The sequence below is a fragment of the Chanodichthys erythropterus genome, chromosome 12, assembly GCF_024489055.1.
Source record: "Chanodichthys erythropterus isolate Z2021 chromosome 12, ASM2448905v1, whole genome shotgun sequence".
NCBI lineage: Eukaryota > Metazoa > Chordata > Actinopteri > Cypriniformes > Xenocyprididae > Chanodichthys > Chanodichthys erythropterus.
The window spans coordinates 26,126,193-26,152,075 of NC_090232.1; the positions used below are offsets into that span (position 1 = coordinate 26,126,193).

General features: G+C 36.4%; 1 protein-coding gene across 7 annotated transcripts in view; it reads left to right on the forward strand.

The window, feature by feature from the left end:
- The first annotated feature begins 1,953 nt into the window (after positions 1–1,953).
- The window catches only part of raph1b (Ras association (RalGDS/AF-6) and pleckstrin homology domains 1b), a 63,378-nt gene continuing 39,448 nt past the window's right edge, over positions 1,954–25,883 (forward strand). For 4 of the 7 annotated variants that reach the window (XM_067405227.1, XM_067405231.1, XM_067405232.1 and 1 more), the window contains exons 1-2: positions 1,954–2,186; positions 16,950–17,011. The gene's annotated coding sequence lies outside the window, so the exon portion shown is untranslated. Of the gene's footprint in view, positions 2,187–11,457; positions 11,523–16,949; positions 17,012–25,883 lie in introns of those variants that run through there. The other 3 variants (XM_067405233.1, XM_067405229.1, XM_067405230.1) reach the window with 3 other exon arrangements.

Sequence of the window (25,883 nt, forward strand, 5' to 3'; positions counted from 1 at the left end):
TTAATGTTTTTAAAAGAAGCTTCGTCTGCTCACCAAGGCTACATTTATTTAATTAAAAATACAGTAAAAAACAGTAATATTGTGAAATATTATTACAACTTAAAATAACTGTGTACTATTTAAATATATTTGACAAAGTAATTTATTCCTGTGATGCAAAGCTGAATTTTCAGCATCATTACTCCAGACTTCAGTGTCACATGATCCTTCAGAAATCATTTGAATATGCTGATTTGCTGTTCAAGAAACTTTTATGATTATTTTCAATGTTGAAAACAGTTGTGTACTTTTTTTTCAGGATTCCTTGATGAATAGAAAGTTCAAAAGAACAGCATTTATCTGAAATACAAAGCTTCTGTAGCATTATACACTACTGTTCAAAAGTTTGGGGTCAGTAAGAATTTTTATTTTTATATTTTTGAAAAGAAATTAAAGAAATTAATATTTTTATTCAGTAAGGATGCATTAAATCAATCAAAAGTGGCAGTAAAGACATTTATAATGTTACAAAAGATTAGATTTCAGATAAACACTGTTCTTTTGAACTTTCTATTCATCAAATAATCCTGAAAAGAAAATATTGTACACAAATATTTTGTTCAATTGTGCACATTGTTTCTTGAGCAGCAGATCAGCATATTAGAATGATTTCTGAAGGATCATGTGACACTGAAGACTGGAGTAATGATGCTGAAAATTCAGCTTTGCCATCACAGGAATAAATTACTTTGTGAAATATATTCAAATAGAAAACAGTTATTATTTTAAATTGTAATAATATTTCAATATATTACTGTTTTTACTGTATTTTTAATTAAATAAATGTAGCCTTGGTGAGCAGACGAAACTTCTTTTAAAAACATTAAAAATCTTAGTGGTTCCAAACTTTTGCACTGTACTGTATATATATATATATTATCAATTAAATAAACATATTACCTAATTTAAATAATTTATTAGAAATAAATAATTAGAAAACAACTAATATAGTTATTTTTATTTATTTTAGTTTTAGTTTAGTATTATAGTTTCTTATTAATTTATTATTAATAATAATTATTATTAGTTTGGTAATAACTTGGCGTTTGCTTTAATCCAACTTAAAAAAAACGGAGTAGGCGTGCAACTTTTTTTTTTTTTTAGGTTTTTTGTTATAGTGAACAGCACAAAAGGCTGACTGTTGCATTTATGGTTTTGTCCGCTGGGGGGAGAACGTTACTACACTTTGTGTTAGTTGTGTTACTTCGTTCTCCAAAACAAATAAACTACCCAACTAACAAACGAAATGCTACGTTTCTAAAGCCTTTTACAGTTTACATTAAATGATTTATTATGTAACATATCTACTTATCACATGTGATGTGACTAAATAGAAAATCGAATATTTAATGTAAATTTAAAATTAACTAAAATTTAATTTCAAACAGTCGTAGAAATCAGGACTGCGTCTAAATTATGCAAAACGGGTTTTCAGAAGACAGAGCTAATCCTGGATGACTACCTAATAAAACAGATGGATTTTATTAGCCTATTCTAACCGTCTGTAGTCCAGTGCCATAATACATCCAGTACATGTGCTGCCCATTGCAAGTGGTGCTCACCGCACAGCCGACGACGTCCAGCTCCCCCTCTCTAGACCTAATTAATAGGTGGAGCTTTTCAAGTCCAGTTCCACCTCTGTGGACTTAATGGGTGGAGTTAAGTTTATTGATACTAGGGTTATGGTATGGTTAGGGTGTGGTTGGACCGTCTAGCTCCACCCATTACGTCCAGCGAAGGGGAGCTGTTCCACCCATTGGCTCTGCAGTGAGCAGCCTCTCGCCCATTGTGCTCTTGCACCAGTAGCGGCCTGCTGGTGTGCTCTTGGGAAGAGAGGGGCGATCCACGCTCCTCCTTATGACCGGCTGATTGGTCGAGCGCTGAATCTGGGCAGGACAGGAAACGGGACGCGAGGAACGCTCAGCAATCTCCGTTCTCCGGGAGAGAGAATGGGAGAGGAAACCGAAATGTGTCAGTAGGAGACTAGAGGGATTGAATCGGGTGAATTTATAATTTGCCCTTTTTGGTACATATACGGCGCTATTAACCACCAGGGACGTGGGATATTTACCTTAAGTAGCCTACTCTTGTACATAATTGTCGGCTGTTTTCATTACATAGAAGAATTGCAAAGCTCTTATACGCTGGTAAGTGGCCACTATTATCTCACCTTATGTCTGAGACTCTTAAAAACACAGGCTTTTACTTGTGCGGCATTCTGTTAAAGTGGGTTCATATTAGGAAAGCGCTGGGAATCGTTATGATCCCACTCCAAAGAAACTGGCTCAGTTTTACTGTCTGCTGTTATTGTATGTGCTTATAAGAAAATTGCCTGAACAAAAAAAAAGGCATGGAGCGCGTTAAAGAAAGGATTGAATTCATCTTTGTCATTTGACAATGGGACAGTTCCCACGTGCACAAAAGCTCTCCATCATCAGTCAATGAATTTCGCTGACCGGGTTGTAGTTAGTTTGCAGAACTGTATAAGCTTGTGTGATTGTAGCCTATGCGTTTGGCTTCATATCCAGTTGAGTCAAAGAAAGCCTCTTGTAGTTCTGGGTGTGTGGTCGAGTATGTTTGTGATCAACGGATGGTCTGAACAGTGTATCATTTGGTCATTTCATCGTGTTACATGTAGCCTATTCACCAACAACACTGGGGAGTAAAAAGTCCGTCACGTGTTCTCATAAAACGCTGTACTGTATGTTGGCTTGATCCTGGGTGTGTTCAAAACATACGACCATAAATTTCATGCCCACTTCGCCCCACGTTGGTGAAGGGAGTTGTTTTTTTTCCACTCACTGTAATTATGCTTCCATCTCTGCGCTTTAAAATGAATATCACTTGAAACAATGTTGTCAGTTTGCTGGTCTCCACCCAGTCGAGCCCGAAGGCTAGTATGTAGTTCTGGATATTAAACCATACATCTCCATTCGATAATTATAAAGGGTTCATAAATGAATGAATGCAGTTTATTGAGTTTAGTGGGGGAAAGTGCAGTCTATGGAAATATTTCCGACACGTTTAACCGTTTTTTATATGGTGTCGCGTGCGCTCTAGGCCATCGTGTCCAGTCTGTGTTCATTGTCCTGCTACAGTTACTCAGGACATGAATGTTTTTGTCACACGTCCTTTTCCAACTGTTTTTTTTTTTTTTTTTTTTTTTTTTAACACAGTTCTTAATGTAATTCTTTATCCATATCCATGAATGGCCATTTAATTGGGACTGTTATGTTCCTTTTAAAGAGAGATTAAGATAATTGATGTTTATCCTCAGAAGAATAATCTTGTTACTCCTGTCATTGAGAATATGTTTAACAGGGATTGTCCCTTACTTACCTGGCTCATGAGAAGGGGAAAAATGACATGAAGACCTTTAGGGACGTTGTTCGAGATGTTATTGTTCACTTGTCTCAATTTTTGTAGTCAACAATTAACATCTTCATAGGGTAGAAGGTGGGATGTAGTCTTTGAATTGTTGACCTCAAGAAAATGAGTACTTAGTTAATGATTTTCCCATTTTCCTCAGTTCCTTGTTTATTGCCATGTAGAGAAGGGAAATGCATGGTCCTCTGGACATGAGTGTGGACAAAGCAGTTTGAATGAAAAAAACAGCTGTTGTTACTGCATCTCAGTGAGGCAAAGATCTAAGTCCTATGTGTGTGATCTGTTTAACATGCTTTTACAGTTAATATCAAATATGGGGGAGATAATCCATCTGTCCATGGAGCACTTTTACAGTACATAATTTCCAGCCTCTGGCAGCTACATTTCTTTCTATTGGACTTTGATTTATTTATTTATTTATTTATTTTTTATATCTCTTAAGAAGTGTAAAATTTAGAAAATTGAGACTTTGAGTTGGATCCCAGATCTGCACTTTTTTTCAAGAGCTGGGGCCACACAAAAGACTCAGATGTTAGTTGGTGTTATTTTACCAAAGCTCCCCCTCAGAAAAGGGGGCAAACCTTCAAAGAGAACTGTAACCCTCCATGAAACAGTCACCAGGGAAAGTGAAACCAGATAGGTCCTAAGCAAGTACAAGGAACCGTATTGAAGCACCTGGAGGCCAGCGAATGCCATGCTGGTATAAATGCTTGGCACCAGGTGCGCTTGGCCCTTGGCTTTCAGGCTTACCAGAGTCAAACTCCGCTGTTTCTGATTTCCCATAAATAATTTGCCCAACTTTAAAGGGATAGTTCACCCAAAAATGAAAATTTGATGTTTATCTGCTTACCCCCAGTGCATCCAAGATGTAGGCAAATTTTTTTTCTTCAGTCGAACGCAAATTATGATTTTTAACTGCAACCGCTGCCCTCTGTCAGTCAAATAATAGCAGTGATTGGGAACTTGAACAATAACAGTAAATAAAACTTGCTTAGACAAATCAAAATTAAACCCTGCGGCTTGTGACGACACATTAATGTCCTAAGACACGAAACGATCGGTTTGTGCGAGAAACCGAACATTATTTATATAATTTTTACCTCCTGTTAGTGAGGTCAAAAAACGCGTTGTGATGACGGAAGTGATGTCTCGCCCATATACTTCAATGAGCGCGAGACATCACTTCCGTTGTCAGAGCGCGATCTGACCTCACTAGCCGGAAGCTGAACGCAGTTGGACATAGTGGTGTATTAGAGGTAAAAAATTATATAAATACTGTTCGGTTTCTCGCACAAACCGATCGTTTCGTGTCTTAGGACGTTAATGTGCCGTCACGAGCCGCAGGGTTTAATTTGGATTTGTCTATGGAAGTTTTTTCGACTCTTATTGTTCAAGTTCCCAATCACTGCTATTATTTGACTGACAGATGGCAGCGGTTGCAGTTAAAAATCATAATTTGCGTTCGACTGAAGAAAAAAAGTCATCTACATCTTGGATGCCCTGGGGGTAAGCAGATAAACATCAAATTTTCATTTTTGGGTGAACTATCCCTTTAACTCCCTGATTAAGAAACTAAGGGAGACTGGTTTAGCAAAGAGTGCACAGAAAAACAGATTTCAATCAATAAAAGCATATTATTGTTTTCTTTTCCATATTTAAAACAATATAATGTAATTTCACCTCATGTCTCTTTGGACAGTTTTTTTTTTTTTTTTTTTAAAGAACCTTTGTGCTGTGTGTGTGCCTGACTGTTATTTTTAAACCAAATTAATTTACCATCCTTAAACTCATTTAGAATCCACTTATAAATGAATTGCTTATTTTACATTGTAATTGTGAATTAATTTGATTCAATCAGACTTTATGTATTACTTTTATGTGCAGAGCAGATTAAGCCACACATTAGATTCATCCTCATTAATAGATTCGGTGTATCGTTATTCATCAGTCCTAAATACATAGTTGAAACAGATGATCGAGGATAAAGCATATGTGAAGAGGTTTAATGGTATACTAAGTTTAAGTATTATAAATGTTAAGATACCGACTCCTCTGCTCTGACCACATCTTATTCCAGTGATTTTCCAAAAGAACTGGGGACCATCTCATATGATGGGGGAGCGTTTTAGTGAGCTGCCCCTAGAACATTGGGAAATTTCAACTACTGTAATCACAAAAGGCTGGAGAATTCCACTTTGATGGAATTGCACAGGCTAAAATGAAGTTTGTTTCTGAAGTTCAAAACAGCTTGCCAAAGTAAACTTTCCTTAAATGTTTGCTGTGAATGGTAAACATCTTCAAATTACTATTGGTCCGTGGTAATTACGAAATAGGTTGGTGTCTTGATTGGAGTGCCGAATCACAGATATTGTGCAAACATGTCCACGTCACTATGATCAAATACTTTCTTAACTGCTGTTTTCTCACCGCTATCATTTTTGTTGTGTATTTATTTATTTATTTTTATTGAGAGAAAAGCGCAGAGCACATATTTACATATTGATCTAAATGGCATTCCCAGCAGCGTGGGTGGTGGTAGGATGTCCGCTAACAGTATACCCACTGTAAAGGTCTTTCTATTTTTTTTCTCCCTAAATGAAAAATGAAAAAGAACTTTACTTTAAAGATAATTGTGTCTTGTTTGGCTAATTCACTGTTGATTCATTCAGCTTGCTTTTCAGTGTGACTTTGGAGAAACTTATTATTGTATATGACATACATACGCTGAAATACTATAGAATGCTAATTTTGTTCCATAAAATTAGCTTCTCAAGACTTGAGAAACTGAAAATCTGAAAAAAACTGTCTAATTTATCATGAGGTATTTGTCCAACCCATTTTGAAATTCACTATTAAACTTGCTAGTCTGGCAAGAACAAATGAAGTGGCTCATTTCCCAGATTCTGAACTTTCCTTCTTCCCTTCCATCTGTGTCCCAATGATGTTTGACCTCTCATGACATTAGTGATCTCACCATGACGACAGCTCAACTTCATCCAGCTGGAAAAGATATCACCGAGTGTTCTTCCCTTCCCTCAGAACAGAATTTTCTCATTCAGTATGCTTACATGACAGAAAGAGAGGGAAGACCAGAAGAAATTTACTAAATTAAAAGAAGATTTAATTAAAGTAATAGAGCAAGGCAAGAGGAAGAAATAATACATCAAATACAGCATCTCATTAGCTCATATGGCATGATGTCATTTATTTAAAAGGCTTAAACTGACCTGAAATCAGCTGTAAATTCATGACCCTGTTCTGAGAGCGAATGAATGAGAAGAGCGGGATGGGTCAGAGCATATCCGGTCACTGCTGTGTGAAATGTCAGCCCTCATGGAGTTATTTATTTGTTGTTAAATTGTTTGTTTATTAGTCCAATGCACATTTTAATATGTTTAGGATATCATCTCCTATTGCAAATACAGTTGCCATCTGAAAGCAGTGCTTTTATATGTTGCTTGGAAAATTTAGATTTGTAGGAAACAAAATGTTTAGAATGAAGATTCCAATTATCCAATTATTCAATATGCCTATTATAAAAGCAGTATCTGGTCATACAAACATACAACTGATGTTTGTAAATTAGACATTTTTGTGCTGTTTTTAGTGCACTGGCACATGACTTGTTTTATAAGAAGTTATTTCATACACTAACTCTCTCAGCTCTGTGGTACCAGCAGTCTATAGTCTAATTTTAATTAGTAAGGACTCATTTTAATTGGTTAGCTAGCTATAAATGTAATCGTATTCTGCAAACACTTATTTGGAATATGCAATTCATACACCTCTGATATTAATATCTTTACACCTTTGGCTTGAAGTTTCTAGGACAGTCTAATTTTTCTTCAGTCTCTACTTGATACTGGACTGTGGCTGTAAGAGACCTGGATGTCTAACTGCACTAATTCAGAATTTTAAACTACACTTTCAAGCCTTCTCATAAATGTGTTATTTAATTGGTTTTATGCATTACAGCATTTAATATTTATCAAGCTCATACCTCACTGTGGGTACTATGTAACATATGGAGCATGGGAAAGGGGTGAAGTGTGAGCTTATCTTATAGCCATGTACATAAACAATCCAGGGGCATTCAGAATATTTGAGCTGGCAGAACACGTGGGCACTGATGGTTGAAGGTCCCTTTATTGTTTGCTGACATTTCTGGCTTGGTTTGTGTGTTCCTGTAATGGAGGTATATGTCCCCAGTCATCTAATCTCATTGGTTTCTTGGTTTTCCTCAGATAAAATTGGTTTCACAGATAACGACTACTTCTAGTCTAGACCTAAGCTAATTACACCTAGTCCAAACCTAGGTATACTGCCATTTGTGGTTTCTATTGATTCACAATTGATTTTTGGGGAGTAGGACTAGATATAGCATGTGTTTAGAAACCGGCTCTATCAGAGAGGTTCAGATTTGAGTATGGGTGACAGATTGTGAATTTCTGGGAGGGCCTGACCTTATTAATAAAGTCCTTGAACTCCATCCTCAAAGGATGTCAAAACAAACTGTTTGTGAAGGTCTTAGTACATCAAACAAGACTAATTGCAAAAGTTGCACAGTTTTAATGTAAATAGACAGCAGTTTTACTGATGTTTAACTGATTTAAAAAATAAAATAAAAATAAAAATAATAAATAAATAAATAAATCACCTGAGGGTATTTTAGATTTTTTTTCTTGTAATCTTTAATGCCTGTGTAGTTTTACTAACTGTGTAGTTAGTTGTGTAGTTTTTATTTTGTTTTTTTAATTTATTATTAACTTTCTACTGTTGCCGTTAAATAAAAATATTTTATATGTATATTTTATATACACCTTCAGAACATGAGGTTGAAATAAGGTCTGTTTTTGCTTGTCAGGCGAGCACAGATGAGCTTCAAAGTCTGTTCATCATAAAGTGATCGTATCTCTTAATAAGACAGATTATACTGCTTGATAATATACTTTTTGAAGTGTTAAAATTCTGGTTCTGTGGACTTTCAGTGGATTGACAAAAACATTTTAAATATTAAAAATATCTTAATTTGTTTTTCCGAAGTCAGATAGGGTTGCAGCAACATTAGGGTTACATGATGACAGAATTTTCATTTTTGGGTGAACCTTTGTTATCAGATTTTACCCCTCATTTGAAATGATTACATTTTGATAAACAGTTACACTGATTGTTACAGTTAGCTGCATTTATTCAGCAGTATCTGCACTGGGATGGTATTCAAGTTCATGACGACTCAGGCAGGTTAAGAGTCAAGGATTGGCTTTGTCAGTGTCACAGGCTCATTTTGTACACAAGTAGGTTTATGCCCCTTACATGGATTCAATTAAAGGTGAGTGTGCAGTGCTCAGTGTCTCTCTCACACACACATTCTTGGTAGATTCCAAACCACTAGTCACCCTCCTGTTAATCTTTTGCCCATTATGGCCGTTTTATTGTGTGGCTGCTCCCAATTACACTCCCACGTGCCAGACAGGAAACTCTCAGGCCTGTTTCCAGGTCAGCCTCAGTGTTTGGCACTCTGCGGTTCTTTGTGGCCACCTGGGGTGTAGCTAGGCCCTTTTTAGGGGGGCTTCAGCGATTGTGTCTCTTCAGAAGACTTGGAGTAAACCTTTTGGTTATTGTAGATTACATTTACGATGTGTTTATGAACTTTTTGTAGCTACAAATTGGTGGAATGGGCTTTCAGTGGAGGGACACAAATCTGTCAGGTTTTATTAAAAATGTTCATGTTTAAAAGATAAATGAAAGGGTTGAGTATGATGGCAGAATTTGTATTTTTTTGGTAAACTATCCCTCAAAGGGTTAGTTCACCCAAAAATGAAAATAATGTCATTTATTACTCACCCTCATGCCGTTCCACACCTGTAAGACCTTCGTTAATATTTGGAACACAAATTAAGATATTTTTGTTGAAATCTGATGGCTCAGTGATGCCTTCATAGCCAGCAATGACATTTCCTCTCTCAAGATCCATTAATGTACTAAAAACATATTTAAATCAGTTCATGTGAGTACAGTGGTTCAATATTAATATTATAAAGTGACGAGAATATATGTGTATAACGACTTATATAGTGATGGCTGATTTTAAAACCCTGCTTCATGAAGCTTTGTAGCATTATGAATCTTTTGTGTCGAATCTGCGGTTTGGAGCACCAAAGTCACGTGATTTCAGTAGTTTGGCGGTTTGACACGTGATCCGAATCATGATTCGGCACAAAATATTCATGCTCCGAAGCAGTGTTTTAAAATCGGCCATCACTATATAAGTCGTTATTTTTATTTTGTTTTGGTGCACCAAAAATATTCTCGTCGCTTTATAATATTAATATTGAACCACTGTACTCACATGAACTGATTTAAATATGTTTTTAGTACATTAATGGATCTTGATAGAGGAAATGGCTACACAGGCCTCACTGAGCCATCAGATTTCAACAAAAATATCTTAATTTGCATTCTGAAGATGAACGAAAGTCTTAGGGGTGTGGAACGGCATGAAGGTGAGTAATAAATGACATTATTTTCATTTTTGGGTGAACTAACCCTTTAAGGAAGCCCTGTATAATCAGGCTGATTTTGGATTGATCTGACCCCAACTAAACATGATTTTTGTGAACAAAAGACATGTTCGTGTGGACAAAAACTAGACAAAACTTAATAGAAAGAGCAAATAATGTACCACTGCTAAACAATAAAATATGAAAATTTTGAAATAAAAAAACCAAATAAATTAGTCAACCTTAATAATCGACTACTAGGCAGTTGTTGGATGTGACCCATCCTTGGTTTACTCTGCAGTGTAGCTTTGGCTCACACAATTTTCTGACTGGTTTTCCTCAAGGTTGTGAGCAGAGCAGTCCAAAGAGTAGTGGACTGACAGCAGCCAGTATCAAAATCTGGAAAGACTTGAGCAAAATTATGGCAAGCTGTCTTTTCTGACAGGTTCATAAAACTGTATGACAAGTGGTCATTGTATGGAAGATTTCATAGCTTTGGAGGAGCTGGAATGGGGCCTCATCAAACCCCCCCTCACTGTGGGAATATTCCATCTGTTGAAATTCCCACTCAGTGTGTATTTACATCATAGAGGATCTGTTTGTGGCTATAGAGAACCCTTAACAGTTAACAGCATGTCTTTATGACACAACACAGGCCCGGTTTCACAGACAGGGCTTAGATTAAGTCAGGTTTAGGCCTTAATCCAATTAGGACATTTAAGTGGCTTTCATAAGCGTGCCTTAGAAAAAACTTTACCAATGTCCATTTTGAGACAAAACAATGGCACCGATATATTTTAAGATCTGTCAGCACAAGTTACTTTCAGTTTAAACAGCTCAAACATGCATTTTAGTCTGGGACTAGGCTTAAGCCTTGTATTTGAAACCTGGGGTTGGAAAATTAATTTAATCCAGATCACAGTGCAAACCTAAAGGAGGCCATATATTTATATAACATGCGTTAGAGAGTGTAGGCCTGCTTCACAGCTTTAAAAGATACTCATCCTTTGGTCTCCACAGTGTTGTTATAAATATCGCTGTTATATATCAGATCAGTGGTGTCCCATTAAAGGATGGTCGGGAGATTATTCAGATCCACTTAACTATTCTATCTAAGATATTTCTGTCAGCATAAGTGCCGTACAGTCAATGCTAATATCTTTTGCTGTTTCATGTTGACTTTGATCATTTGTATTGATTGTCCACATAAAGCAGATGGTTTACAATGTTTAACATGACTGTCTGAGGTCATCTATTGTTAATATTTTTTTGTGCGCTACTCCTGATAGCTCACATATTAGGAATGTTCTCATGCTTACTCATGAAATATATGTGCTCTTTCTGTCTATAAATCTTTTATAAGATTGTTTTCTCCATTTTGAGCCTTTCTGCTGATTCATGTCTGCTGTGTGTGTGATATAGTTGAGGCTAGTTAATCAATAACCTAGCATTAGGACATCCCTGGAGAACATTGGAAAGCGAGAGATGTTCACTCTTTTACATTTAGCTCTCAAAAAGCCATTATGTGGTATTAGTACCTGTTTTCTCTCTCTGTTGAGGTCTGCTGACGGGACCTGACAAACCGTCAGCATTAAGGTCTGTTTGAAACGGTAAATGTATGGTAAATTATTCTAATATGTTTAACACCATTACCACATTTATTTGCTATTACACTGTAAAAAGTTTTATAACAAAATTTTCAGTCTTTCTACTTTCCAAATGTCACGTTTAAATCAATGTATACTTGCGGTTTTTCTGCATTCATTCCATATTGAAACTGCCATAATTATGAGATGACAACCAGTGGCATTCTACTCAGGGCTGTTCAAGAAATTATGCGTTATATTATTATCACCAAAGATCAAGTTTAAAATCACAATTAGTATGCGATGTGATGAATGGATAATTTACCTGTCTTAGAACTTTAAATCTGATTCAGCAAAAATAGATCTTTTTGCAAGCAAAGTATTTCATTGATTTTGTTCATTTGAAGAGGGTTCAACTTTTCAGTAGGCAAATTACAACTTACATTGCATCTGTTTCTGCAAACGTTGACCATGTTCTGAACTAGAAAATCATAATACCAGACAAAGACAAATTATGAGAAATCATGAGTAATTCACTACTCCACTATCTTCTTGTCTGAGTTATTCATCCATGAGCAGTATTTGATGCAGTTCATGAAAGTTTTTTTCTTCTTCTTTTTTTTTTCCTGGACTAGTGAGACAAGTAGGAGCTTAATTTGTTAATATGTTAACCTTGACTAACACATATTCTTTGAATCTTAAATTGAGAACTTGTGAGAATCTGAACATCTGGGTCTACTTGCCTGGAGAGGGAAGAAAGAAATGCAATTTTGGGTTAGTTTGAGCTTATAATTTTACTGTGCCAGTTAGCGTGGGACATGCAGTATCTGTTATAAGCTTCGTCTTAATGTCGTGCAGTTCTGTCCCCATGTGTGGACACTGTTTGGTCTGTCCACTCAGTAACAATAGCCAGTTCATGGTAAAGTCTCACTATGGGGTTTTCCTCTGACATCACCTCTACTGTTTTGGCTTCTGTTCTGTGCCACTTCACTCCCCATTTCCTGTTCGCACTGGAAGTCTCTGCATAGTCTTCCGTTGGGTTGTGTTTGTGTCCTTTGCATTAAATGCTGATGGACACAACTGGTTGTCATTTCTCTTTCTGTCACACAATATCTGTTATGTGTTATGAAACTCATCTGGATTTTGTTTTTGTGGTGCTTTTCTTTCTTCATTATACTGATGGTCTTTTACTTACCAGCCTATTTTGTGTAAAAAAGATGGTAATTTGTCCATTTATAAATCTTTTCTTGATCTTCTTGATACATGTTTTTCATGTTGTGTAAGTGAAGATGAACTGAAAAACAGATGCATGGTGCTGCAAAGGATTAGCCTTTCAAAACAAAAGTTTTGTTTTGATTGAAAGTAATTTTCCTATCAAGCAGGAACCCAGGCCACCTGACAGCTGGGTGATGATTTCATCGTTTTTTTTACTATTTGGTTGTGTTAAAGTGACTGTAAACTTTGTCTGTATTTTGACATACACCTGACTGTAGCAGATTATTGACAAAGAAAACATGTAGGATGAGAACTTGTTTCTATACATCGGTTGTTGATTGGATTTTGAGATGGGGGCATTGCTCTCAAAAGTGGGGGCAGACGAACACAAGCTTACAGGGGTGGGGTTAAAAAAAAAAAAAAAAAGTTTGGAGAAGTCCTGCATGTGTTGTCAGAGAGAAGTTGTTTTTACTAGAAGATCCAGTTATGACATTTTGATTAAACATTAGAAGACCAAAACATTTAAAGGTGAATTTTAATTTACACCTAACAATTGTAAGGCCGATTATGAATGCAATTTGATACTTAACGCTCAGTCAGAGCCAGCCAGTTGCATTCAGTCTGTGTTTACAGTGAGTGTTTTTTAAATTCCGTGTGTAAGTATTTAAATTTGCTTCAGTCGAAGGAAACAGTCTTTGTGTTGAGCTCAGTCTTAGAATGTTTTATGGTCATTAAGTGTGTCCCCTGCGTAAGGGTGAATTTTACGATTTATTTTGTCCCAGTTCTAAGCTAACAAACACTCTCTCAAACGCATATATCTATAAGCACACACTGTGTCAGTGTCTGTTTAGTTCATACAGCGTGGATAACTACAACAGGAAAACTAGTAGCAGTGTTGACACACTTTAACATGCTCGTTGTGAAGAACTTTACTACGACTGGTTTCATTTATCAACTGAGAACACAAAAGCCTGAACAACAGGCTTTTAATTTTGGTGTATCACTACTTTCTGAGACTTTCTAACAAAAAATAATCGTATTTTTGAAGTTAAAGTAAGTAAATGTGAAGGTGTTTCGGTTTTGGTTTTTGGCTAAAAGTTTGTTTTTCTGTTACACCAAAATTATTATCCAGCGTTAACGTCAGTTCTGGCAGGTCACGTCAGTCAAGCTTGCATCAGCTGACTCCCAGGTGACTCACGTCTACCTATAGGAATACGACGCCTTTAACAACACCCATATATAAGCTCTTCAGTATTATCAGCAGCTGTTGCATTCTCAGGAGCAAATTACCCTCCTCCATCCCCAGCTCCTCCTATCTTCAGTCAAGATTGGCCTTACGATTCCCCTGAATCAAACTAATTCTTGAAATATGTGTACATGTTAAATTATTGACATTAATTATATCTGCATATATTGGTTCTGTTCTGTTTACCCTAGGGGGGTTATTGCTGCTCTCCCTGCTCTTATCCACTGCATGGATGCGCAGGGAGCTCTTGCCCAGAACAGAACCATACCGCCAATACAAACTCTCTGCAGTTATCAATCATAATTTGATGATAGTGGTCCTGACAGAAATTATTTTTTATCACTACTTTCTGAGATTTAAGAAAATAATCCTATTTTTGAATTTAAAATGTCCATATAGGTGAACATGCAGTAAAATAAGTAAATGTGACAGCTTGTCAGCACACCATCTGAGCCCTTCACATCACTATGAGCAAGTTGCTTTTGTTTTATTTAGAGAGAAAATTGTATCTTTCCCATGTGTTTGACCAGTGTAGACTCTGAGAAGGCTTCCTACTGATTTTGTTACCATGGTAACCAAAGTCACATGTGATAAGGGGATTTTTATAATGACTCACTATTCAAATACTCCCACTCCTTCCTTAATTTTGAACAACTTTAACAACTAAAGACAATATTTAATCAGGGAGCTGTTTTTTCAGCACTGTTGGTGGAATGTGGAGAGACTGTGTTGTTCCGTATGTCTCACACACGAGTCACAGCCCAAGTGTCTGAAGAAAGATCTAATGAGGGAGTCTTTTGCAAGGACACCACATGGTTTGCAGGTCGGTGAGCCACTGCTTTGTCATGCGGCACACACGCAGCGTCTCATTCTGCCATGTGGACAGACGGTCGGCACAGTTGTGCCTCAGTGTGCAGCTGTGATCTTCTTTGGTCGGGACACACACCCCTTTTCATACTCTTCACTTTTGTCTCTCATCAGCTGAGATGTGTGTATGTCAAGGTTTTGAGGGGAAATAACAGGTTGTGTGTTATGACTTTCTTGAGCAAGATGAATGAGCACAACTGAGTTATCACACTTTTTGTAATTCAGTTTGAAAGGGATTATATGGGTTATGAGTCATTGTTGTCTGGGAAAATATTTGTTTGTTTAAAATGCCTGTTTGGTTTTAATTAGTCTTTTTTCTCCTTATTCCTTTTATGAAATAAGCAGCATGTGTTGGTGGACTTTCGAAATGATGAGGAAAATCCCCTGCTCTGGGTTTGAGGTTCTTTAGTCCAATTTAAATTCAGGTTCTAGTTTCTTTTGATGGGTACTCAATATCTGGGGTAATAGCTTTTGGTACACAGTTTACCTTTCAATTGGGAGTGTCAATTATAATATGATGTTAACATTTATTAAAAAAAAAAAAAAACGGGTCAAATTGAAGTCCAAACAATTGTTTGTTACTGCTGGCTGCTGATTACCTCTTGTCTATACTCAACCTGTTGTGTTCTCAACCTTTTTGACTCTATGGCCCCACATTGTTTGTGATTTACTGGATATGAATTAAGAATAAGGGTAGTTTGGAAACATTAAGGCTGCATTTATTTCAGAATAAATACAGAAAAGACAATCATATTGTGAAATATTATTACAATTTAAAATTATGGTTTTCTATTTTAATATACTTTAAAATATAATTTATTTCTGTGATGCAAAGCTGAATTGTCAGCATCATTACTCCAGTCTTCAGTGTCACATGATCCTTCAGAAATCATTGTAATATGCTGATTTATTATAAATGTTGGAAACATTTGTGCTGCTTAATATTATTTTATAACCTGTGATACTTTTTCAGGATTCTTTGATGAATAAAATAAAATAAAAAAATATCAGCATTTATTTAAAATAGATCTTTTGTAACAATATACACTACTGTTCAAAAGTTTGGGGTCAGTAATTTTCTTTTTTTCTTTTTTTTTTTTTTTAAAGAAATTAATACTTTTATTCAGCATGGATGTGTTAAATTCATAAAGTGATAGTAAAGATTTATATTGTTAGAAAAGATTTTTATTTTGAATAAATGCTGTTCTTTTTAACCTTTTATTCATCAATGAATCCTGAAAAAAGTATCACAGGTTCCAAAAAAATATTAAGCAACACAACTGTTTAACATTGATAATAACCAAGTATCAAATCAGCCTTAATGAGCATAAGAGACTTCATTCAAAAACTTTAAAATAGTAATGTTTCCAAACTAATATAATATAATATAATATAATATAATATAATATAATATAATATAATATAATATAATATAATATAATATAATATATAATATAATATAATATAATATAATATAATATAATATAATATAATATAATATAATATAATATAATATAATATAATATAATATAATTTCTACATCATGAAATATAAAATCAGGCTTTCTTCCAAGATCATAGGAATATCTTGATTTTTCTCACTCTGATTGTTTCGTGTTAAGTTAATTTAATTTCTTTTCACCACTTTGACCCATTAATGTGGATTTGCTTATAGATTATGAACATGATAGGTGAGCATCATGACTTTGACAGGATAATGAGCCAATCACAGTGATATGGAGGCACTGTGTCCTCTAATGTAACTTGCGCTTACTTCCCTCACATTCACACTGTTATAGCTGCCTTCTTCTGAAACTGCGTCTACTGATGAAACTTTTGGCTAGTGTTGCTTGATTTAGTAATAAAATGGGTGCTTTTTGTCCACTGTTCAATTTCACATATGATTTCTGTCCTGTCCAGGTTTTTTTGGAGCAGGTTATAAAGCAGTATAGCTAAGCTTTATTTGTGTACAGTACTATATGTATTAGTCTTGCCCTGCTTTTAACCCTCGGCATAGTAGTTGCATGTTACTCCTCAATCACGAATGCTTAGCCTATACATTTTCTTATCTATACACAAGCTTATATTCCCTCTCTCCTTGCTTCTACAGGTCAATAAGTTAACCTATTGGGCACTTTGAACAGACTGAAAGAGGGCAACACTGTACCAAAGGTAGGCCACTCTTCTACATCCAGAAAATCACTGTCAAAGTCTGGACCCCTTTTACGGACATTGTTTGGAACTGCTGGTGTGTAATCTGTGATGTACAATTTATTTTTGTCAGTGCTAAAGGAAAGGTGAATAATTTAATTTGGTTTTCACTACAAGCATGTCGTCTGTGTACATGCACAATAACAAATAATGTGAAATTCAAATATTGCACAAGTATAGTTAAAATGTTCTGAGGTGACTGAAATGTCTCGTTAAACATTTGCATGACAAATGTCTGCAGGAAGCTGGGCGCTTGTTTTTTTTCTGCCACCTTTTTATCCCCAAGCTAACAGGAAAAATGGCTTGACAAAGACATCCATTGTGTACAGTACATGTCTTTTCAGAGGAAACATTGGAAGTACAGACATGTCTGGGAAGAAGAAACGATAAGAAGTGAGGTTGGAAAGAATGATGGAGGTTTAGGAGACAGAATTTAATGAAGGTTTAGCATTCTGACATGACATAGCTGGATTTTTGAGAATAATGCCTGGAATGAGTGCAACCATTTGAAGCCTTGGAGGCTCTAGACAGCTCTTTGTTTAATATGGTGAACAAACTGGAATGTTTTTGGAAATTTGTATGGAGTGTTGGTGTGTATGTTTGCATTTACTGTAAAGATTTATTTTTCCCAGTTGCTGAAATTATACCGTGCTGAATTCCAAAAATTGAAATATTTTAACAAATAAAACTCTATATATATATATATATAAGATTTTTTTAGTTAATAATTGTATCAAAGTTTATCAAACCCATATAGAATCAAAGATACAAAGAGTACATTTCTAAGAACTGTGTTTTAAACAATAAAGAAGCATCAGTAATAAAGAAACAATAAACTATAATACTAAACTAAAACTAAAATAAATAAAATATAACTATATTAGTTGTTTTCTAATTATTTATTTCTAATAAATTATTTAAATGATGTAATATGTTTATTTAATTGATTATTTATATATATTTATATATATATATTTATTTATTTATTTATTTATTTTTGTGGACATTCATATTTTTCATTGAGCAAAATACTCATTGAACATCTGAGTGGTTACAGGTAGATGTGTAATACATCAAAGTATTATGCAAAGAAAATATCGCTCTCTCAAAAGTCAGTATTCACTGTTTATTTCATGACTGAAATCTTCAGAGATCTGCTGATGACAAGCTGTGTATTATATATTCCCTATATAAAGCTTACAACAAGTGTAAATGGCTTTTTTGGAGTTCAGACTAAAGAATATGTTTAAAAATAACCTAAAGTATGTCTAGTCTGACTCAGATGTTAAGACTCAGTGACATGGGGCTCTCAGGTGATCTGGCTGTGTTATATCCTCGTTCTCACTTGCTCCCTCACCTTTGGCGTCTAAATAAACTGGGTTGGCGACGTGTTTGGGATTATTATTGGTCACAAACAAGTACCTTCCTACTGCTTCACTTGTACTTGCAGTGCATGGGCGCCTTCTTTTCAACACTGTAACCAAACCAGCTGCCATCTGAAGTCAAAGGTCATGGGCTGACGTCGGGTGCGACAATGTGCCGCCCAGCTCTCAGCAACACGTTTGTTTTTTGTGGGGGGTGGTGGACGTGCCATTCCCAGCTGCCAGAGACAGGTCCGAGACTTCTGTTACGTCTGTGTTTCCACCCTGCCATGCAACGGGCCCTCACAGAGTTAGCAGCTGGCCAATGCCACACAGTCCAACTGTACATGAAGTGCAAAAGAGGACAGATTTTTCCCAAACATACAGAAACTGAATAAATAATGTACAAATATGCACAGTATTCACATAAAACATGTTTTATATACACACAGTACACTGATGCAAAGTATAAGATGTTACAATTACAAGGTACTCAAAAGCAGTAGGTACTGTTTATACTTAAACAATTTTAATAGGATATTGTCGTTTGCTGATTGCTGCGATGATTCATGTGAGTGACATGTTGCTCAGCCCTTGTGCCAGTGTACACATCAAGGATGTGATGTCAGATAATGATAATGCGGTGATGGCAAATGTGGCTTTAGACTTATTGAGGACAAGGACAGTGGAGGTTTAGTCCAGAACTTTTTTGCATTTAACCATATTTTGATTAAATGCCCCCAATGTACTTTAAGCGAAATTGAAGAACGAACATGAGTGACATCTTTTTTAACAAAATCTGGCTAAACCAAAGGTGTTTTTGGAGTTTGATTCAGTAGATCATAAACTCTTGCCAGTGTGAACTTTCCTTTGTGTCAGCTGTTTAAGACCTTCAAACTGCCATTGGTGGATGTGCTCTGGATCTTTCATTGACATGAAAATCGTTGAAAATATTTTTTCTAACTCAGTCTTTTGAGGTTAAACACGAGTTAAAGGGTTAGTTCACCCAAAAAAGAAAATAATGTAATTTATTACTCACCCTCATGTCGTTCTACACCCGTAAGGCCTTCGTTCATCTTTGAAACACAAATTAAGATATTTTGATTAAACCCGATGGCTCAGTGAGGCCTGCGTTCACAGCAATGGTACTTCCTCTCTCAAGATCCACGAAGGTACTAAAAACATATTAAAACAGCGAATTCAGTAGTTCTACCTTAATATTATAAAGGGATGAGAATACTTTTATTCTTTCCATTCGCCAAAAAAACAAAATAATGGCTTTTCAACAATATAGTGGCCGATTTCAAAACACTGAGTCAGAGTTTTACGAATCGAATCAGTGTTTTTTATTCAGCTCTTTCTGGAGTGAAAATGGATGCTTCATCTTTTGTGTGATGTACAATAAACTTCATAAAACTCATCAGTAAAGTTTTGGCCATCATTCGGACAGGGTCCGCTACAACAGGCTTGTACTAATAGTGGATAAAAGTAAACCGTAATTAAACTAAACTATACCTGTTCGGTCTTCGTGCAGCATATATTCTCTGGCTCTGTAGGCATCATTGTCCGACTCCGGTTCGAACTGAACACCATTACTGACAGCTTCTGACATTTTAAGAGCTTGTTTTTGTTTGTTGTATGAGCTTTTGAAGCCCTGCCCTCAACCTTTTTCACAGTTGTCTGCAGAATGGAAGACTCTGCAAACATTAAATAAATGTTCTTCATTGCAGATCAAAGCTCCAAATGCCTACTCTTAGTGCTCCACATGAGTAACAGTAAGCACAGACTAGTGGGCATTAAATGCTTGATGGGATGCAGTAAACCAGCAGTTTTTATACTGTGGAAAATGACAGGACAGAGATCCCTTAGTAGTTCAAGTGCAGTGCTGAAGGGTTGGGAGGGGTTTCAGTTCTAATGTTACGTGATGTTGGAGTTCAGCAGTCTTATGGCCTGCGGGAAAAAGCTGTCCCGCAGCCAGCTGGTGCGAGACCCGATGCTGCGGTACCGTCTGTCTAATGGAGGTGGTCAGAACAGTGCATAGATACTAGAGTCTCTGGTGATGCTTAAAGAACTGCAGTTCCTGACAGAACTCTTTAGGTTCTCACATGGAATATCTGCCACTCCAGTGCTTTTGTCTGTCTTCATAGACTAAGTACCCATTTTTAATTGTTAAAGTTTCATCTTATGTATAAATTTCAGACTCTGCAGTTTGTTGCAGGTGCTTTTTGCATGCATGGCAGCCTCATTATCTGCAGGACTGGTTCGTGTGTGTGTGTGTGTGTGTGTGTGTGTGTGTGTGTGTGTGTGTGTGTGTGTGTGTGTGTGTGTGTGTGTGTGTGTGTGTGTGTGTGTGTGTGTGTGTGTGTGTGTGTGTGTGTGTGTGTGTGTGTGTGTGTGTGTGTGTGTGTGTGTGTGTGTGTGTGTGTGTGTGTGTGTGTGTGTGTGTCTTTCTTTGCCTGTGCCTTATGGCTTCACATTTCAAGACCACCTGGGACCCCAGTGAAGGGGATTGCTTGCTGATCTTGCCCTGAAGCTGTACACGCATGCATTTCAGACACTTATACACACACATAGAGCAAAACGAGGGGGATACCCGACAGTCAGAATTATCCATGAGCATGTGCCTTTGGTTTTTGTTTCATGCAGGATGTGGATGAAAGAATAGCTGAATAGAACATCTGGAGGATACAGCTCATGGAACCACTTTAATCTACTTTTATTTATTCACTGGAATAAAATAATCCCATACCAAGTCTGTTATTTTAAAGACCAAACAAAAGCATCTATTGTTGAAGGTTCTGAACTCTTCCGCACAGAGCTTTCATTAGGCAGTCTTTCTGTTTTAAGGCTTGCATCAAGAGCTCTGATGAAAGATGATGAAAAGTGTTTCAAATGAGCTGGTTACCTCATGGGAGCTGACATATTAAGTTCATGAGACCAGATGAGTACTACTCACTTTATCTCAGTAACCCTCATTATTGGACACTTTTGCTCATGGAATAAATTACTTTTGCTTGAATCTGCATCCACATCTTTGGGTGTCAGTATAAATTCCAAGACTAACTGCTATATTCATTTATTCTGTCCATCAAAGGGCTCTATTTAAAGTAATAGTTTACCCAAAAATTAAAATTCTGTCATTATTTACTCACCCTTATATTATTCCAAACCCATATGACCTCCTTTCCTCAGTGGAAACAAAAATAAGATATTCTGAGGAATCTTCACATAGAATCTTTCCCATAAAACAATTATTTAGTAACCACCGCTGTTGACAAAACACCCAACCATTAAAGTAGCCCTTTATGACTTGTGTGCTACATTCCAAGTCTTCTGATGCTTCACAAAGACAACAAAATATGAGTTGTTATTCTTCCCCTAACTTCTCCTTGGGTCATTTTTCACCAGGTCCAATTTTTAAGTAAAATTGAAACTGAGAATCCCTTTCATTGGAAGTTTGCGAACGTCCTTGTTTCAGCCCAAAATGAATGTTCCCTGATTGTTTGCTGGAAGTCATTCAGATATTACACTTGAACATTTTATTAGTGTTTAAAGAACCCTACATGGAGATGTTCATAGAATGTTCACAATGCGCATTCAGGGGATTCTACAGATTGTGTTAATACAGTATTGGCACAGGTTTATACGATTTATGTGTCAATGAAGTTTCAGTTCTTACTTGTTGCTTAAACATTTCAGCTCACTGTGTCAGACAGAGTGAAGGTCAGACTACGGAAAAGTGGCACACCTCTTTCCTGACGAACTTTGGACTTGTGTGGCTCCTATATGAAAGGAGCCCTTTCATTGGGCCACCGGCTGTGTGGGTGTGTGCTTCGTGTGCCGTTTGGATGGCCAAAGGATATGACATCAAGTGCTGAGTGAGAATCAACCCACACCCTAATGAAATGTCTTAAGACACCGTGTCACTGTCTCTCACTGGTTTTCTCTCTCTTCTACTGCCTTTCCCTCTGAATATGCCTTTTATATTTATCTTTCTCTTGAGTCAAACAAGTTCTGAAGAGAAGGAAAAAAAAATAAATCTATGCACTCTTTTCAGCCTGAAATAGTCAGTGTATGTGACAAACTTCTTTTTACCTCTGTGTGTGATGACTGTACACAAATCTAACCTAGAAATGCCACAACAACATGCAGCATAATGATTGACAGCTGTCGAATGTACTTCAGAGGTGTTTGACACATTCCTGGATGCTGAAATAAGTTAACACCTTCCTACAGTATTCATAGTTGTCACTTTATCAGAAACCATCCTCAGAATAACAGTGTAGATTCTGAGTTTGCAGTTTGTGGTAGCCAACATTTGGCTCAGGGCTGTTTTTGATCAGTTGTTCAAGTGACTTAGTGTTCACTTTAATTTCAATACAAAGTGAACTCTGTGCCTGCACTATAGATATATTTAGAAATACCCTCTCCAGTTGTTCCTCTGTTTTCAGTCTGTGCAGAAAATGGTTTAAAAATGCCTTTACACTGTGTTTTAAATTATTATGCAGGTGACACTTCAGTAGGATTTCAGTACAATAAACATTCAGATTTTGTTTTTCAAATAAAGTGTTTGTTTGTTTTGTTTGTTTTGGTTTGTTTGTTTGTTTGTTTGTTTGTTTGTTTGTTTGTTTGTTTGTTTGTTTGTTTGTTTGTTTGTTTGTTTGTTTGTTTTGTTTGTTTTGTTTTGTTTTAACACAGTTCGTATATATGGGAAGGAGGAGGCGGGAACCGGCGAACATTCAACAAAACTTTAATTCCAAAATAAACAAAGAACAAAACGAAAGTAATGCCGGCAGACCCTCGCGGACATCTGCCGGCCACACAAACATAGTAAAACATAAAATAATATCCAGGCCTGGTCCTCTCTCGTCCTTCACTGTCGTCGCTCCTCCTTTTATGCTCCCGGAGCTCCTCCGTGAGAGACTCAAGGCCGGTGCGCCTCCCAGGTGATGCTCGTTATCACTTATCACCTCGCGCCGTTCCCTCACGGCTCTCGCCCGCCCTGCTCGTCACATACTTGTAATGTTTTTAGATGAGTATCTAGTACCAATCTCAGACAGTTCCATTAAATCATGAAAAACCTACATAAAGAGGTTGTTCCACATTATTAAGCAAGTCAGTTTTCAGGCAAAATGGGGAGGAAGAAAGATCTTTCTGGTGATGAAAATCATGAAATTGTTCAGTGTCTTGCAAAAGGCATAAAAACAACTGATATTGTGCAGAAACTGAATAGAGATTGTCAAACTGTTAAAGGTGCCCTAGAATCAAAAAATGAATTTACCTTGGCATAGTTGAATAACAAGAGTTCAGTACATGGAAATGACATACAGTGAGTCTCGAACACCATTGTTTCCTCCTTGTGTAAATCTCATTTGTTTAAAAGACCTCAGAAAAACAGGCGAATCTCAACATAACACCGTAACAGTCGGGATCATTAATATGTACGCCCCCAATATTTGCATATGCCAGCTCATGTTCAAGGCATTACACAAGGGCAGCCAGTATTAACGTCTGGGTGTGCAGAGCTGAATCATCAGACTAGGTAAGCGAGCAAGGACAATAGCGAAAAATGGCAGATGGAGCGATAATAACTGACATGATCCATGATATCATGATATTTTTAGTGATATTTGTGAATTGTCTTTCTAAATGTTTCATTAGCATGTTGCTAATGTACTGTTAAATGTGGTTAAAGTTACCATCGTTTCTTACTGGATTCATGGAGACAAGAGCCGTTGTTATTTTCATTTTTAAACACTTGCAGTCTGTATAATTCATAAACACAACTTCATTCTTTATAAATCTCCAACAGTGTGTAATGTTAGCTTTAGCCACGAACCACAGACTCAAACTAATTCAGAATCAAATGTAAACATCCAAATAAATACTATACTCACATGATCCGACACATGCATGCAGTATGCATGACGAACATCTTGTAAAGATCCATTTGAGGGTTATATTAGCTGTGTGAGCTGTGTAAATGCACTGTATTATAGTCGAGAGCTCGGGGGGCATTTGTTTGTTTGACAAATGATTTAAAGGGGCCTCAGCCTGAATCGGTGCATAGTTAATGATGCCCCAAAATAGGCAGTTAAAAAAATTAATAAAAAAAACAAAAACTATGGGGTATTTTGAGCTGAAACTTCAGACACATTCAGGGGACACCTTAGACTTATATTACATCTTGTAAAAACTGGTTCTAGGGCACCTTTTAAAATATTTGTGAGTGATTTAGAGCACAGAAGAACTCAGTCAGATAAAGTCTTAAGAACCTCTCCATGCAGACTGATAGTTGTGCATAAAGTTGCATTTCAGCCACCCCTAACCAAAGCTTATCTGTTTAATTTACTGATGTTTATTGTATCGATATGTTACTTGCATAATAATTTGGAACACAGTGTAAAGAGGTCATGAACTGCATTTCCTGCGGTGTACTGATGATGCTAGTATGATTTTACATTAAAAAATTCTGAGCGCATGAATGCAGTAATCTTGTCATTGCAGTGTAGACAGCGTCATTGATTATAACGGGAGTTTTGGTGAGAGTCCAGAACTCAGTCACTGATAAACTTGGGCGGTGTGATTGACAGCTCCAGCTAGGGGTGGGCGATATAATCAAAATCTTATAACACGATAAGAGTAATTTTCTTTCACAATAACGATATATCACTATATAGTTATTTTTGCAATCACAGAGTTGAAGAAAAGTAAACAGTCAGTGATAAAAAAAAAATTAACAAAGAAACTAATTACGAGCAATAGAACAGACAAAAATGAAACCTGAAAAACTTCAAGCACTAGAAATGAGAATTACATAAGTTGTATAAAATTATTAAATATACAAAAACACTGCATAGTCTCACTGTATAAATTAAATATAAATGTATTCTCATTAAAGTTTTTTTGTGGTTTGATTAACGTTAATGACACAGACAGCAGCAGGTATAATAGGCTGCTGTTACTTTAAGACCGAATGCACTGATACACATGGTCTTTCTTTCTCAACTGTTTACATTCACTTAAGACATAAATTATTGTGTTTATGAGAATACTCACAAAGACTGGTATTTTGACACATAAGTGTGTGTATTTGACTGTTCAAAGCCAATAAGGTGGCAAAAAGAACTCTGTTCAGTAATCTATTGCTCTGTGAGTAGCGGCTTTACGTGTGTATCTCTCAGACAGTGCACGCATATAGTGAAAAGAGTTCTCTTTTGATTCTTATTGCCCTTCGACGGTTTAAAATCACTTGCTTTTAAACAGCAATGATTAAAAATGCATGCAGATGATAGGCTTTCATGACAGCGCAGCATAGCAACATCTCATGAGTGTGTAACCGCGATAGAGACAGTAGTCCAAAATCACTACCGGTTGACAAATTTCTAACGGTTAATCATGTCTACTGGCACCACCCCTAGCTCCAAGGGTTCTTCAATCGCTTTCTGTATATAATTTAATCACAGTTTTAA